The sequence below is a fragment of the Lemur catta genome, chromosome 6, assembly GCF_020740605.2.
Source record: "Lemur catta isolate mLemCat1 chromosome 6, mLemCat1.pri, whole genome shotgun sequence".
NCBI classification, from domain to species: domain Eukaryota; kingdom Metazoa; phylum Chordata; class Mammalia; order Primates; family Lemuridae; genus Lemur; species Lemur catta.
Window position 1 is genome coordinate 81,650,568 of NC_059133.1, and position 13,975 is coordinate 81,664,542.

The 13,975-nt window shown below is 35.8% G+C and overlaps 1 long non-coding RNA gene across 3 annotated transcripts in view; it reads right to left on the minus strand.

Annotated features, from left to right (window-relative positions):
* Window positions 1–13,462: 13,462 nt before the first annotated feature.
* Window positions 13,463–13,975, minus strand: part of LOC123640687 — a 48,595-nt gene continuing 48,082 nt past the window's right edge. For all 3 annotated transcript variants that reach the window (XR_006736025.1, XR_006736023.1, XR_006736024.1), the window contains one exon: window positions 13,463–13,730. This is a non-coding gene — a long non-coding RNA (uncharacterized LOC123640687). The remainder of the gene's footprint in view (window positions 13,731–13,975) is intronic.

Sequence of the window (13,975 nt, forward strand, 5' to 3'; positions counted from 1 at the left end):
AAAGAATTTGGTTTAGAAATAATTAATGTGTTGTGGAAAATCAAGTTGAGAGCTTGGAAATGCTTCTGCATTCCTACCTGGTTAAGGCAGTCATCAGCTTGACAACAAAATGTGCTCAGCAGTCATCCCTCATCCAGTGCACGTGGCAGCTGAGGCCCAAGTCATTAGTAGCTGGCAAGACACTTTCTAAGGACAAAATTTCCTTCTTGAATTTTTGGTTAATTTGTGCACTCCAGGTTTGATTTTGAATGCATGGATTTGCTGAAAATTTAGGTACCTATGGCTTAAACTGTCACCTCGAGTGACATTTTCTCATATATATATGCTCCTGAAGTCACATAGCTATAAGCTGCAAAAGTGGAACAGTTACTCTGGCAGTAAGCACCAAAGCACACAGGAAGGTTTTCCTCTTAGCTACTCTCATTTCTCTGGTTTCCAGGCAATTTCCCACCCCCATTCATTCTACCGAAGACTGTCTCTCCCAATTGGTCAAACCTTATAAGTCAAGTGGCGCTTCTGTGAAGCCAGTCATTCTTTCCAAAATTCTGGAGGGGGGCTAAAACTAGTAAAAGCTAAACCTGAGCATAAAAGGCAATGACTCTTAGAACTCTGGTACACATGATAGCAATCTTTGAAGTTTATTGGAAACTTTATATTTTATATTGCTGGAACCCAAAATAGAATTCTGACCATTTAAATTGGGTTTCTAGGATTCTATTAGAGGTTAATTTACACTTGAAACATCTAGGACATTTAATTTTATAAATTTTGAAGCCAGGAAAATGTTCTTAGTATTTATAGGTTGGGGAAAAATAAGTGAAATGGTAATAAAAAGGAAATATTCTGTTTATGCTTTCTTTGGGATTACGTATAGGGTTACATTTTGATGGTCTGCCCAGAATTTCAGAACCTTGGATTTATATATCAAAGGTGCTTCATACGTGCCTTCTTCTTTGCTTCTATTACTTTAGACACTCAATTTCCCTCCACCTCGACAGAGGCTGTTTGCCATAATTTCTTGTTTGGAATGTGTATATCAAGTTAGCAAGGTCAGGCCTGAATCTGGAATCTTCATGCTTTCTCAAATGCCAAATGGACACAACCACTTTAGATGATTATCATTTTAGAAGACAATGGCTAACTCTAAATCCATTATGGTGTAGAGCGAAACAGAAATAGGCAATTTCTATCAGCCCTAGCAATACAGACAGCCATTTTCATTCAGCTCTTTGCAATTCCTTTCAGGTTCTCCATCTCTTAAATTTTAGCCATTAGGACTATGTAACATACATTTTTATGAGCTTAACTACTGCTGAACTAAACTGTGCTTTGTGAATTATTTATACTAAGCATGTTTAAGCATTCCAGCATTATGCTGGCTTTAAAAACATGCAACATGTTTGACACATCTTAAACTTGTTCTCTTCAGTAAGCCAGAATGCCTTTAAATCTTCCAGTGGCATAAATAAAATAGCAAGAAGTACCTAAGAAAAGAAGAGAAATTAGCATAAATTTTACCAAAGCAGCAGTTGTATCATATGCAAGAAAGGCCAACATATTATTTGGGAAGTACAAATGACCAAAGAAATTCTTTAAAAATTTTGCGAGAGATTTTAAATTTACATATCTACAAGGTGAATTAAGGCAAAAGAGAGAATTGTTGGTAGACAAAGAACTGGAATGGATGTAATTAGACCAGGATAGTCTATTAATCTGGTGAATGAATTTGGTAAGCTACCTAACTTCTGCAGGGCTTCATAATATATTTAACTTTAAAATTAATAAGTTGAACTTGTTTGTATAAATCTTCGTCACATGGCAAAAGTAAACTGGGCTGGAGGGGTGGCTGTGAGCAGCCGGGGGTGTATTATGAAATGAGGATGCCAAGGACTGGATCAAATGTGGAGCATAGGGCATGATGGTAGCCAAAGCTTTAATGTAACCATCAAGTCCAGAGTATGAGGCAGGGATAAAGACAGGCAAGTAAGTAATGAAGTTCAAGACCAGGACATAGAGTGGGACACGCTACTAGGTATAAAAATAAGCACTGGGGGAAATGATTAAAGATGCATCCTATGATTAATGAATAGGGGGGACCAGAGAGCTCCTTCTATGTGATGCTTGTGGCAGAATCACATCAGCTTAAAGGAAAGGTGTCAGGCGGAATGTGACTAATCTTTTCAGCCTCTCCCAGCTCTGTAATTCTGCAATCATGGCTTCTCTTTTTCTTCTTCCAGACCTCACCTTCAAATCCCCTTAGTCAATTTACCCCCTTGGGTTTCCATCTTCAGAGAACATTGCTAACCTCTCTACGGGGTCATTCTCAAAAATCCCTTTTGGCCTAATTTCTTATATTTATTTTGTTTTTCTTTCAATGCACATTCCGTTTTTCCCTGCAGCAAATTGCATTAGACTTTGTTATACTTCGTTCTAACATTTTTTATTTCACTAACACGACCCTCTAGTCCTATGAATTTCCTTTGGAAACAATTTCAGTGGTGTATATAGTGATAGTCTTAAAAATTGTTGTCTTGTTTTCTTTTCCATAAAGAAAAGCTCACATTAAAAGAGTTTTCTATTTATTTTTTGGTTAGGCTGATTTCTTCTTTCTTTCTTAGTGGTATCTGATTTCATCAAGAAATTCAAGTCCATAGCCTACACCAGTTCAGGAACTCTTCTTTGATGGCTAGTGTCCAGAAAGCTACGAGGTAACTTTATATTTAGTTATTGTTTTCAATTATCTAAGAAGCAGCACTTTTGTTTTATGCACTATAAGCAGATAGTTTAAAAATACTAAACATATTTTCTTCAGAGAATCTATAGCAGAAATAGATATGCCTTGTAAATTAACACAAAAATACATCCATATTGACATATTCTATTAAATGATATATTAAAAGACTACCCCTTTGGATGGATGTTTATGTTACCCAAAGTGCTGAATTGTATTGATTTCTGTACACTCCAACACTCATAACTGACAAAGCACCTCACGGATATCCCCAGCGACCAACCATTAGTGCTAATGATATGATCAAGGGACACATTTCAAAAGATAAGCAATATCTGTAAAACAATCCACTAGGACAAAAGAATGCAAAGCCTTACTTTTTTGTCATTCTTTTTTTAACTTTCAAAAAAAAATTCTCCTATCAGCCATCACCATACGGATAGCAATTTTTAAAAATTTTTTTTTTATTTCAGCATATTACAGGGGTACAAATGTTTAGGTTACATATATTGCCTTTGCCCCACCAGAGTCAGAGCTTCAAGCGTGTCCATCCCCCAGATGGTGCACACCGTACCCATTAGGTGTGAATATACCCATCCCCTCCTCCCTCCTCCCACCTGTCCGACACCCGATGAATGTTACTACTATATGTGCACATAAGTGTTGATCAGTTAATACCAATTTGATGGTGAGTACATGTGGTGCTTGTTTTTCCATTCTTGTGATACTTCACTTAGTAGAATGGGCTCAAGCTCTGTCCAGGATAATCCAAGAGGTGATAGATCACCACAGACAACCATTTTCATTCAACTTCTTGCAATTCCTTTCAGGTTCTCCACCTCCTTCTTAAACTTTAGGCTTTAGAGCTAGGTTGCACATACTTTTAAGAGCTTAGCTACTGCTGAGCAGAGCAAGAATACTGTGCTTTGTAGATCTAGGGATCACCACACGTTTCTCGAGAACATGTGATTCAGGATCTCCTGGAAGCTTGTTAAGAATTAAAATTTCTGGGCTCCTCTGGATCCTCTGAATCAGAATTTCCACTGGTAAAACATAATTATCCATATTTTTTAATGCTACTTTATATGATTCTTATAAACGCTGAAGAATGGGATACACTGTATTACTGTAAAATGGCTTGAATAGCTACTTCCTAACATTTTCTCCTTTAAGAGATGTTCCTCTATGTGTCTCTTCTATTTGCTAAACCATGAATAAGACTTGATTAATGAAGACAATTATTTTCCAGGAACAAGGACCATTTCTACTTTCTCTTACTTTTTTTTTTTTATTAAACTTAGCAGTACTGAAGTGCCTACTCCAAAAAATGTTTCCCATCAGCCTACCAAATTACAAACATACTACCTAAATGGAGAACCTATAGATATATCTGCCTTCATAATGTTTGTGTAAAGTCACTTCTTACCAAACATTTTCTCACAGGACCATATGTCAGACAGTAGGGCTCCCAGTAAAGTGGGCAGAAAGAGAATTTCTATAAAAAAACCTTCATCTGCTTTTTCGTTTCTTCTGGGATGCCCAATTTTACCCCTTTTCTTTCCTCTTGTCCTGAAGAATAAAGAAAGCAACATCTGCCCCCTCCTGCTTCTATTTTTCTTCATGCATTTCTCTACAGCGATATTCACTGGAACAGACTGGGTTTTATAATAAAATATGTTGCTTTTTCAAGAGATAGAAAGTTGCTCCTTAGTCCTGTACCATCTATAAAGTGTGCTAGTACATACATTCAAAAGAATCCAAGTTAAGAAAACACTCATTTTCCTGCATATTAGAGGCCTGGGTGATGTTGATTTCTTTAAATTCTAACGTATTACTGGAGTGTGGGCTACATTTTCTTACGCCTCATGTCCCCTTCTATTTATTTTTTGCTGCTGCTTCTTTAATTACTAAATTTGTTTTTCAAAATTCAGTGCATTTCTACAAGTCAAATTGTAATAAAATTCAAGTCTATGCTTATCTTTATTTCTGGATTCTTCTCTCGGCCATAGATAGCACAAGATAAGGTAAAGAAAACTCAAGGTGAGGCATCAGTACACTCAAGTCCTAGTCCTGAATCAGGGCTACCACGTTGAGCCAGGTAGGCCAGGCATGCCCAGTATTGCAGAGAGTCCCTGAGTTGTGCAATCCAGCAGATCCAAGGACCTTCCCTGACTCCCTGACTTATTAGACTGTGACATATGACAACATAATTGCACTGTCCTAACAGTAGCCAGTGCTTCACAGTGCAGTTGTATTGTGAAAGTGTTTCATAAATTATGCTATTCCACACAAATAAAGACTTTTTCCTTTGATAATCTCAAATTCAAGAAGCTTAAAATGAAAAATATAATATTTTTGCTCTAAAACTGCCAGTTTCCTGACATTTAAATTCATATCTAGGCTCACTCAATAGATACGGATATGTTTTAGATCCCTGAGTCACCTAATACCTAAGGTGCTCTGAACAGGTGTTGGCTAAGGAACGGATAATCCATTTAGTGGAAACCTATAATACTAGTTTTGTTTCCACAGATGGTGTTGGATTATTAAAGTGGAAATATGCCAAGAAGTTTTTAAAGTACCTTTCCATTTAAGAGAGGGACCTGTACTAAGCTGGACTTTGCATTATTTTAAGCTATGATAAGTGAATTCAGCTCTAATGTTTTCATGACCCAGTATGACCAAATCCATTATTTTTTATATCTCCTAAATTTCAGTTTTCATGTTCCTAACACCTACGTCATACAAAGAGTTTCTCTGAGTAAAACATATCATTCACTTTCAATGTGTTACTTTGTAGTAATATCCTTTTCTTTTCAGAAAGCAGGTAATGAATGCTAATGGGTTGAAACAGAGTTAAGAAAAACAAATAATGTTAAATCTACTACTGTTTGACCATGGGGAAGTCATTTAATGTATCTTTATCTCAGTTTGGTCATCTGTTAAATAAGGTAATAAACTTGCTTTAAACTACTGTGGTTTTTAAGTCTAAACAAGGGTTAAAGTAGTTTAGGATTTGTTTGTTCTTTAAAAAATAATATAAAGCCAAGGTATTATTGTTACCTACCTAATCATACACATTTTCTACTATTGGTCTTTTAGTTAATAAGGATGGCAGCGTTGTAGAGTAGAAAGATTTGGAGTTAGTAAATTCAGCTCTTTCAGTTAGCTCTGTGATCTCGGGCAAATTATACTTGCATTTCTTTGGCTGCCTAGACTTACCTATGTCTGGAGAATTGTCTATTTATGTATTTTGTTGAACTATTTCCCAATACAGAACCTGAAAAGAGCAAAAACCCACTCTTCTATCTGCCTCCTACTCCCAGTACTGAAGAGTATTGGCACAAGACCTCGGCTTTTCCAAACAGATGTTTCCATCTGAGATTCTGAACTTGGATTGAGTAAAACAGGCAAAAAGAGAGTGCAATTCACTTTGTCAATAGGAACTGTAATGGTGCTACTCTTTTGGTCAGGATGAGAGTTTCAGGAGTTTCCATTTGGCTATTCCTGCTAAATGACCTTTACCATATTGGTCAAAATACTGATCTAAGTATTCAGCCAGTAATTGTGATATCTATCTCAACTTTATACTGAGGAACTGGGAAAAAAATCCATGGCATAGATTCAGAATATGACGTTTTATGTTAGAATTCCAGTTATCATCTCACCTCTCAAAAATCATCACCCAAAAAAGTGGACTTAATGATGTTCAAGGTTCCAAACGATTTAGCTTCAGCTCAGAGTTAGTGCTGATTAAGCCTAAAAATATTGGTGCATTCCTTAAGCTGCCCTAGAATATGGGGTAAGCTGGAGGGCATGTTTACACTAAGGACCTGAAGCCATACTCTATTGTCCATGCTCAACCATACAGCCTTCCCTCTAGTGACACTGGATCTGTGAAAGTGCAGTCATCAGATTACAGGAATTTTCCTCTCACCATGAGAAGCTTCTCCAGGCAAACCAACTTATCAGAAACTACTTTGAATGTATCCCTAAGGAAAAGTAGATGTCTTAATGTGCTGAAACTTGCGTATCTAGAATAGATTAAAATCTCAAACATATGCAAATGCTAAATAAATGAATATCACTTAATTAGAAGATATCAGATCTATCATTTTGTATTACCAAAAACTCACTTTGAAGTATAAACTACATCTGGCCCATTTTCTAGTTAGAGAAATAGGCAGCAAGCAGTATCCTTAGTGAATACTAACTTGGAATTTGAAAGTTGTGGTTTTTTAATTTAAAATACACTGACTCCAGAAGTAAAATCTCAATGGCACTAATATTAAGAAGATATTTTTATTTTTTCCATATTAGAATATTTAATAAATATCTGGTTTCAGAATGACTTCATTCCTTTTGAAATATACATTTCGTAAGAAAAATATCTTAAATGGATAATACCACATGTAATATAAGAAATTTTTAAGCTGAAAAGTTATTTAAAGAAATTTTAACAATCAAGGCTTATAATGAAACTATGATAATTAATATCATCATTGGCAATTGTGCTAGATAAATTGACCAAAAGTCCAAAAACAGAACTATTCAAGTACAGAAATTTGGTATATACAGAGGTGGGAAAAGGAGGGACTGTTTAATAAATGGAGCTTTAAAAAAATTATCCATTTGTAAAAACAACAAATTTGACTCTACCCCATGCCATAATAAAAAAATCAACTTTAAATGGAATAAGTGTTGAAAATGTAAAAACAAAAATATTAAACTCCTAGAAGAAAATATAGATGAATATTTTAAAACCTTGCAGTAGAGAAAAACTTCTTCATTACAAAAAAAAAAACTTGTGAGGTGCAGCCAAAGCAGTTCTAAGAGGTAAGTTTATAGCAATAAAAGCCTACATCAAAAGAAAAGCTCAAATAAACAATATAACTTTATACCTTAAGGAACTAAGAAAAGAACTATTATGAACAATTATATGCCAACAAATTAGACAGCTTAGGAGAACTAGATATATCCTTGGAAATATACAACCTAACAAGACTGAATCAGGAAGAAATAGAAAGCCTGAACATGCCAAAAACAAATAAGGAAATGGAATCAGTAATCAAAAACTTCCCAAGAAAGAAAACCCCAGGATCAGATGGTTTCCAGGTAAACTCTACCAAACACTTAAAAAAGAATTAATGCCAATCCTTCTTAAACATTTCCAAAAAATACAAGAAGAGGGAAAAATTCCAAACTGATTTTTTGAGGCCAGCATCATCTTGATACCCTAGCCAGACAAAGAAATCACCAGAAAAGAACACTAATGGCTATATCTCTGATAAACATGGCTTCAAAAACCCTCCGCAAAATATTAACAAACAGAATTCAACAACATAGTAAAACAATTATACACCATAACCAAGTGATGTTTATCCCTGTGATGCAAGGATGGTTCAACATATGAAAACCAATACATGTGACATACCACATTAACAGAATTAATAATAGTAATCACATGATCTTCTCAATAGATGCAGAAAAAACATTTATCATTTTAAAAACTCTCAACAAATTAGCTGTAGAAAGAATTTACCTCAACACAATAAAGGCCATATATGAAAAGTCCAGGTAACATTGTACTCAATGGAGAAAAACTGGAATTTTTTCCTCTAATATTTAGAACAAGGCAAAAATGCCCACTCTCACTGTTTGTGTTCAATATAGTACTAGAAGTCCCAGCCAGAGAAATTAGGCAAGAAATAGAAGTCATCCAAATCAGGGGAAAAAAAGCAAAATTATCTCTGCTAACAGATGGCATGATATTATACATAGAAAATCCTAAAGTTTCCAGAAAAAATAAACCTTTAGATCTAACAAAAACATTTATTAAAGTTTTAGGATACAAACTCAGCATGCAAATATAAGTTGTGCTTCAATACACTAAGAACACACTACCTAAAAAGGAAATTAAGAAAATCCTGTTTGCTATCACACCAAAAGGAACAAAACATTTAAGAATACACTTAACCAAGGAGGTGAGAAACTTGTATACTGAAAACTATAAAACACTGATGAAAGAAATTAAAGCAGACACAAATAAATGGAAAGATATCCCATGTTCATGGATTGGAAGAATTAATGCTGTTAAAATGTCCAAATGTTAAACTACCCAAAGTTATCCACCTATTCAATGCAATCCCTATCAAAATCCCAATGACATTATTTCCAGGAATGGAAAAATCCTAAAATTCGTATCAAACCAAAAAGACTCCGAATAGCCAAAGCAATCATGAAAAAGCTGGAGTCATTACACTTCAATATATGTTCATACACTTTTAATATATATTAAAATATATTACAAAGCTACTGTAATCAAAATTGTATGGTACTGGCATAAAACAAAACATACACAATTGAAACAGAATAGAGAGCTGTGAAATAAACCCATGCATATTTGGTCAACTGATCTTAGACAAGGGTGCCAAGAACACAAAATAGAGAAATGTTAGTCTCTTCAGTGAATGGTGCTGGGAAAATTGAATATTCACGTGAATGAAATTGGACCTTTATCTTACACCACATGCATAAATCAACACAAAATGAATTAAATACTTAAATGTAAAACCTGAAACCATAAAATTCTTAGGTGAAAATATAGAATGAAAGCTTCTTGACATTGGCCTTGGCAATAATTTCTTGGATATGACATCAAAAGCACAGGCAACCAAAGTGAAAATAAACAAATGGGATTATATAAAACTAAAAGCTCCTCCACAGCAAAACAAACAAAAATAATCAACAGAGTGAAGAAATAACCTATGGAGTGGCAGAAAATATTTGCAAATCATAAATCCGATGATGAGTTAATATTCAAAATATATAGGGAAACACAACTCAGTAGTAAAATATCAAATAATCCAATTAAAAATGGGTAAAGGTTCTGAATAGATATTTCTCCAAAGGAGACATGCAAATGGCCAACATATATGGAAAAATGCTCAACTTTATTAGCCAGCAGGGAAATGCAAATCAAAACAAAAATGAGATACCACCCCACATCTGTTAGAATTGCTGTTATCAAAAAATGAAAGATATTACACTAAGTGTTAGCAAGGAGGTGGAGAAATGAACACTGTATACTGCTGGTGGGAATATAAATTGGTGCAGCTACTATGGAAAACAGTATGGAGGTTCCCCCCAAAATTAAAAATAGATCTACCATATGATCCAGCAACTCTACTTTTGAGTATATATTTAAAGTAGTTGATATCAGGATCTCCAAGAGATATCTGCACTCCCATGTTAATTGCAGCATTAATCACAATAGTTAAGACATGGAAACAAAGTAAATATCTGCCAATGGATGAATATATAAAGAAAATGCGGTGCATACATTCACTGGAATATCATTCAGCCTCAACAAAGGAGAAAATCTTGCCATTTGCAACAACATGGATAACCTGGAGGACATGATGCTAAGTGACAAAAGCCAGATACAGAAGGACAAATACTACATGATATCACTTACATGAGAATCCTAGAATAGTCAAACTTATCAAAGTAGAGTGGTTGCTTATCAAAGACTGGTGGGTGCCAGAAGCTGGGGGAGGGGTAACAGGGAGGCATGAGTCCACGGATGCAAAGTTTCAGTTATGCTAGATCTATCGTCCTAGAGATCTATCGTATAGCATAGTGACTATAGTTAACAATACTGTATTTTATACTTAAAATTTTACTAATAAAGTAGGTCTTAAATTAAGTATTCTTATTACAAATAATAATAGTAATAATAATAAATAAAGAGGGCATGAATAAACTTTTGCAGGTAATAGATATTTTTATGGTATAGATTGTGGTGATAGTTATACAGGTGTACAATTATCTCTAAATCCATGAAGTTGTATACATTAAATCTGTACAGCTTTTTGTATGTCAACCATGCCTCAATAAAGTAGTTTACAGAAAAAAAAAGAGCACCTGTAGTCCCAGCTAGCTACTCTTGAGGGTGAGACAGGATTGTATGAGCCCAGTTCAAGTCCAGTCTGGGCGACATAGAAAGATCCCGTCTCTAAATTTAAAAAACAAAAAGCATTACCATATCAAGGCTAGTGATCTTTTCTGTGACCTTCATCTGTCTGATGAAATGCAGGATTATAATAAAATATGAGGCACCCTAATTACAATAATTAGACATAAAGTAAAGTAGAATGAGTATGGAATGGTGAGAAGGACAGTAGTTCTTCAGGATGTAAAGAAATGAGAAACAGGAAAAAGATTGTTGAAACTTAAACAGGAAGAATCAACAAATTGAGAAATATGCAAATGAGTAGAATTAAGGACAGCTTCCAGAAGGAATTCCGATTTAATTTGTATTTAGCAAGCAGCTCATGATACACAGCCTCATTCACAGTGTTCTCAAACTTTGGCGGGAAGCAGAGTCACCTGAGAACCTGGTATAAACACAGAAGCTCCGGTCTATTATCCTTGAGGACCTGCCACTCTGCATTCTGAGTTCTCCTGGTGTTCTGATATGCACCAAGGCTTATGCACCAAGGCTCAAGAGTTGGCAATGCAGGAAAACACACAGAGGAAAAATTCATAATGTCACTGATAGCTGTGGTTATTCCCCAAAGAATGGAATAGAAAACGCTATTGTCTTCCCTCAACACCCATTCAAACCTGTTTTCTGAGGCTAATTCTTCGTACCCATGCAATGAAATCTAAGCAGCTCTCATGTTTTTTCTGACCATGCTCAGAAAATAAAAAGTCCTCTAGTCATTTCTGGTCACAAAAAGCTTCATTTCAGTATTTAAAATATTCCTAAGTAATAGTCAGATCTCCAAAGTTCATTTAAAGTTTGCTTTCTGCCAGCTCAGGCTAAGGAGTAAGTTGGAAGACTGCAGAGTGGGGAAGGCTCCAATTACCTCCTTTATTTTACTTCCTAGAACATCCACCCCACCTCCCTCTTAACAGGCTGGCTCCACATCATCTAGATTTGGGGAAGGTGTATTAAGAAGCAGTAATGTCCAAGAAAGTTCTCATTTGACAGACACCAGCATAGTCTGGCTTTGGTTCCCCTGATTGTTTCTTTTGGAGCATCTTTTACTTCCTGTGATCCCCGTCCCTGGCAATGGGCTCTCCCACTGTTACTCTTTATTTTTTTATTTTATTTATTTATTTGAGACAGAGTCTCACTCTATTCCCCGGGCTAGAGTGCCATGGCATCAGCCTAGCTCACAGCAACCTCAAACTCCTGTGCTCAAGCAATCCTCCTGCCTCAGCCTCCCGAGTAGCTGGGACTACAGGCATGCATCACCATGCCTGGCTAATTTTTTCTATATATTTTTAGTTGTCCAGCTAATTTCTTTCTATTTTTTTTTTCAGTAGAGATGGGGTCTCGTGCTCTTGCTCAGGCTGATCTTGAACTCCTGAGCTCAAACAATCCTCCCTCAACCTCCCAGAGTGCTAGGATTACAGGGGTGAGCCACCATGCCCGGCCTCCACTGTTACTCTTTAAATACAAGGGAGATCTCCTCTGCCTGGCCACGTACAACTTCACCCTGATTTTCTGAGGTCCATTCCACTCTCCCAGGAGCCTACTACCCTATCAAGGAGCCTCCAGACACGTCTCTGTCTTCCGTGTGGCCCTCAGAAGTCTTCCTTCCAAAGACCTCCAGCAGCGCAGACCATGCCTAAGGCAACCAGACTCTTCTCTGGACAATTGGCAGGAGGCTGCTTAGAGCTGCTGTGCCTTTAGGCTTTTCCAGCAGCAATCCCCTTACTCTGTGACCATGAGGCAGCCTCATGGGGCCTCTTTGAATCAATCCTCTCTCACTCAACTTGTTGGGAGTTGGAGGGGATGTTTAACACCATTCCAAGTCAAATAATCTCTTCTTCAAGGGATATAACTAAAACAAACAGCATGCAAAAATAAAACATAAACTGACTGGCTACAATGTATTAGGTAAAGTCAAGAAAACTGTAACAATAGCCATATTATTTGAATGAAGTAGAACTGAAAGTAACTTTTTTAACATGGACAAAAGAGGGTAATTAAAATAACATAAGGTAAAACTCATAAAATGTATCAAAATACTTAAGGCAAAATTCTTGGCATTTAGCAATAATTTGACATAGACACAATTATTCAGTTTAATATACTTTCTTAGCCCTTAAACAACTATACAGAATATGTATAAGAAATTAGAATAATAAAATTCAAAATTTTATATATATTCAAATTTTGTAAGCCTTTAAACAGCTAACCAGTGCACATGGTCCCTCAAAACCTATATAGATAGTCTGTAAAAAACAAAAGCTAGATAAATTCCAAAGTGTCAAAAATACGCTACCTACATTCTCCCTCTGCAAAAGAGTAAAACTAGATATTTTCAGAAAAATATTAAAGAGGGACTCCATTCAGTTGACAATTTGAAAATAGTTTCTTAAATATAAGCCAAAAATATGAATCTACAATTATTCAGGAACTAATGATGATGAGTGAACTCTATTCTAATATTTTCAGGAGATACTCATGGCAATTTTAAATTTTTAAATCATAATTTGAAAATGATTTGAAATGAATTATTTGGCTTTTATTACATAAACTAAAATTCAAGAATTTGGAAAATAATCCACAGAAATCTGAGAAAGTCAGGAAGAAAATATTCATGATTTTGAGCCCTTAGAACAGAATTCTGAATAAGACAAAACACCTCCTTTTTCATTTATGTATGAAAAAAATCATTGGCTGCTTCATTCATAGAACTAAGTACTCAGCATTGTTCTACACATAAAATAGTGAATGAGTCAAAGGTCTTGCCCTCAAGAAATTTAAATTCAGTAGGAAATAAAATAAATAGATTAAAATATAAAAGATAAGTTCTCTGAGATAATAGTAGTAAGCACAGGGGCCAGGGAGTGTCACTGGACCACCTGCCAGCTGTAATGTAGCAGACAGTTTCCTGAGGGACAAAATACATAAACGAAGTCCTGAGGGGAAACAACATTATCCTTCAGGCAGGAGGGTGTTCTCAGCACAGGGGGAAGCCTGTGAAAAGAGAGAAAACAGAGTATGTTTGGAGAACTAATAATATTTCAGCGCTGTTAGAGATGAAATGATGAGATGTGGTTCAGGAGAGGTGAGTCTTGCAGGAAATACTACGAAATTTCAACTTCATCCTGAGGAGACAGAAAGGACTGTACCTAGGGACATGACTGAGATGATGGGCATTGGAGAAATGTGACAGGACGGGGCAGGAGACACATCCTCTCCTTTCTAGGCTGAGTCCCACA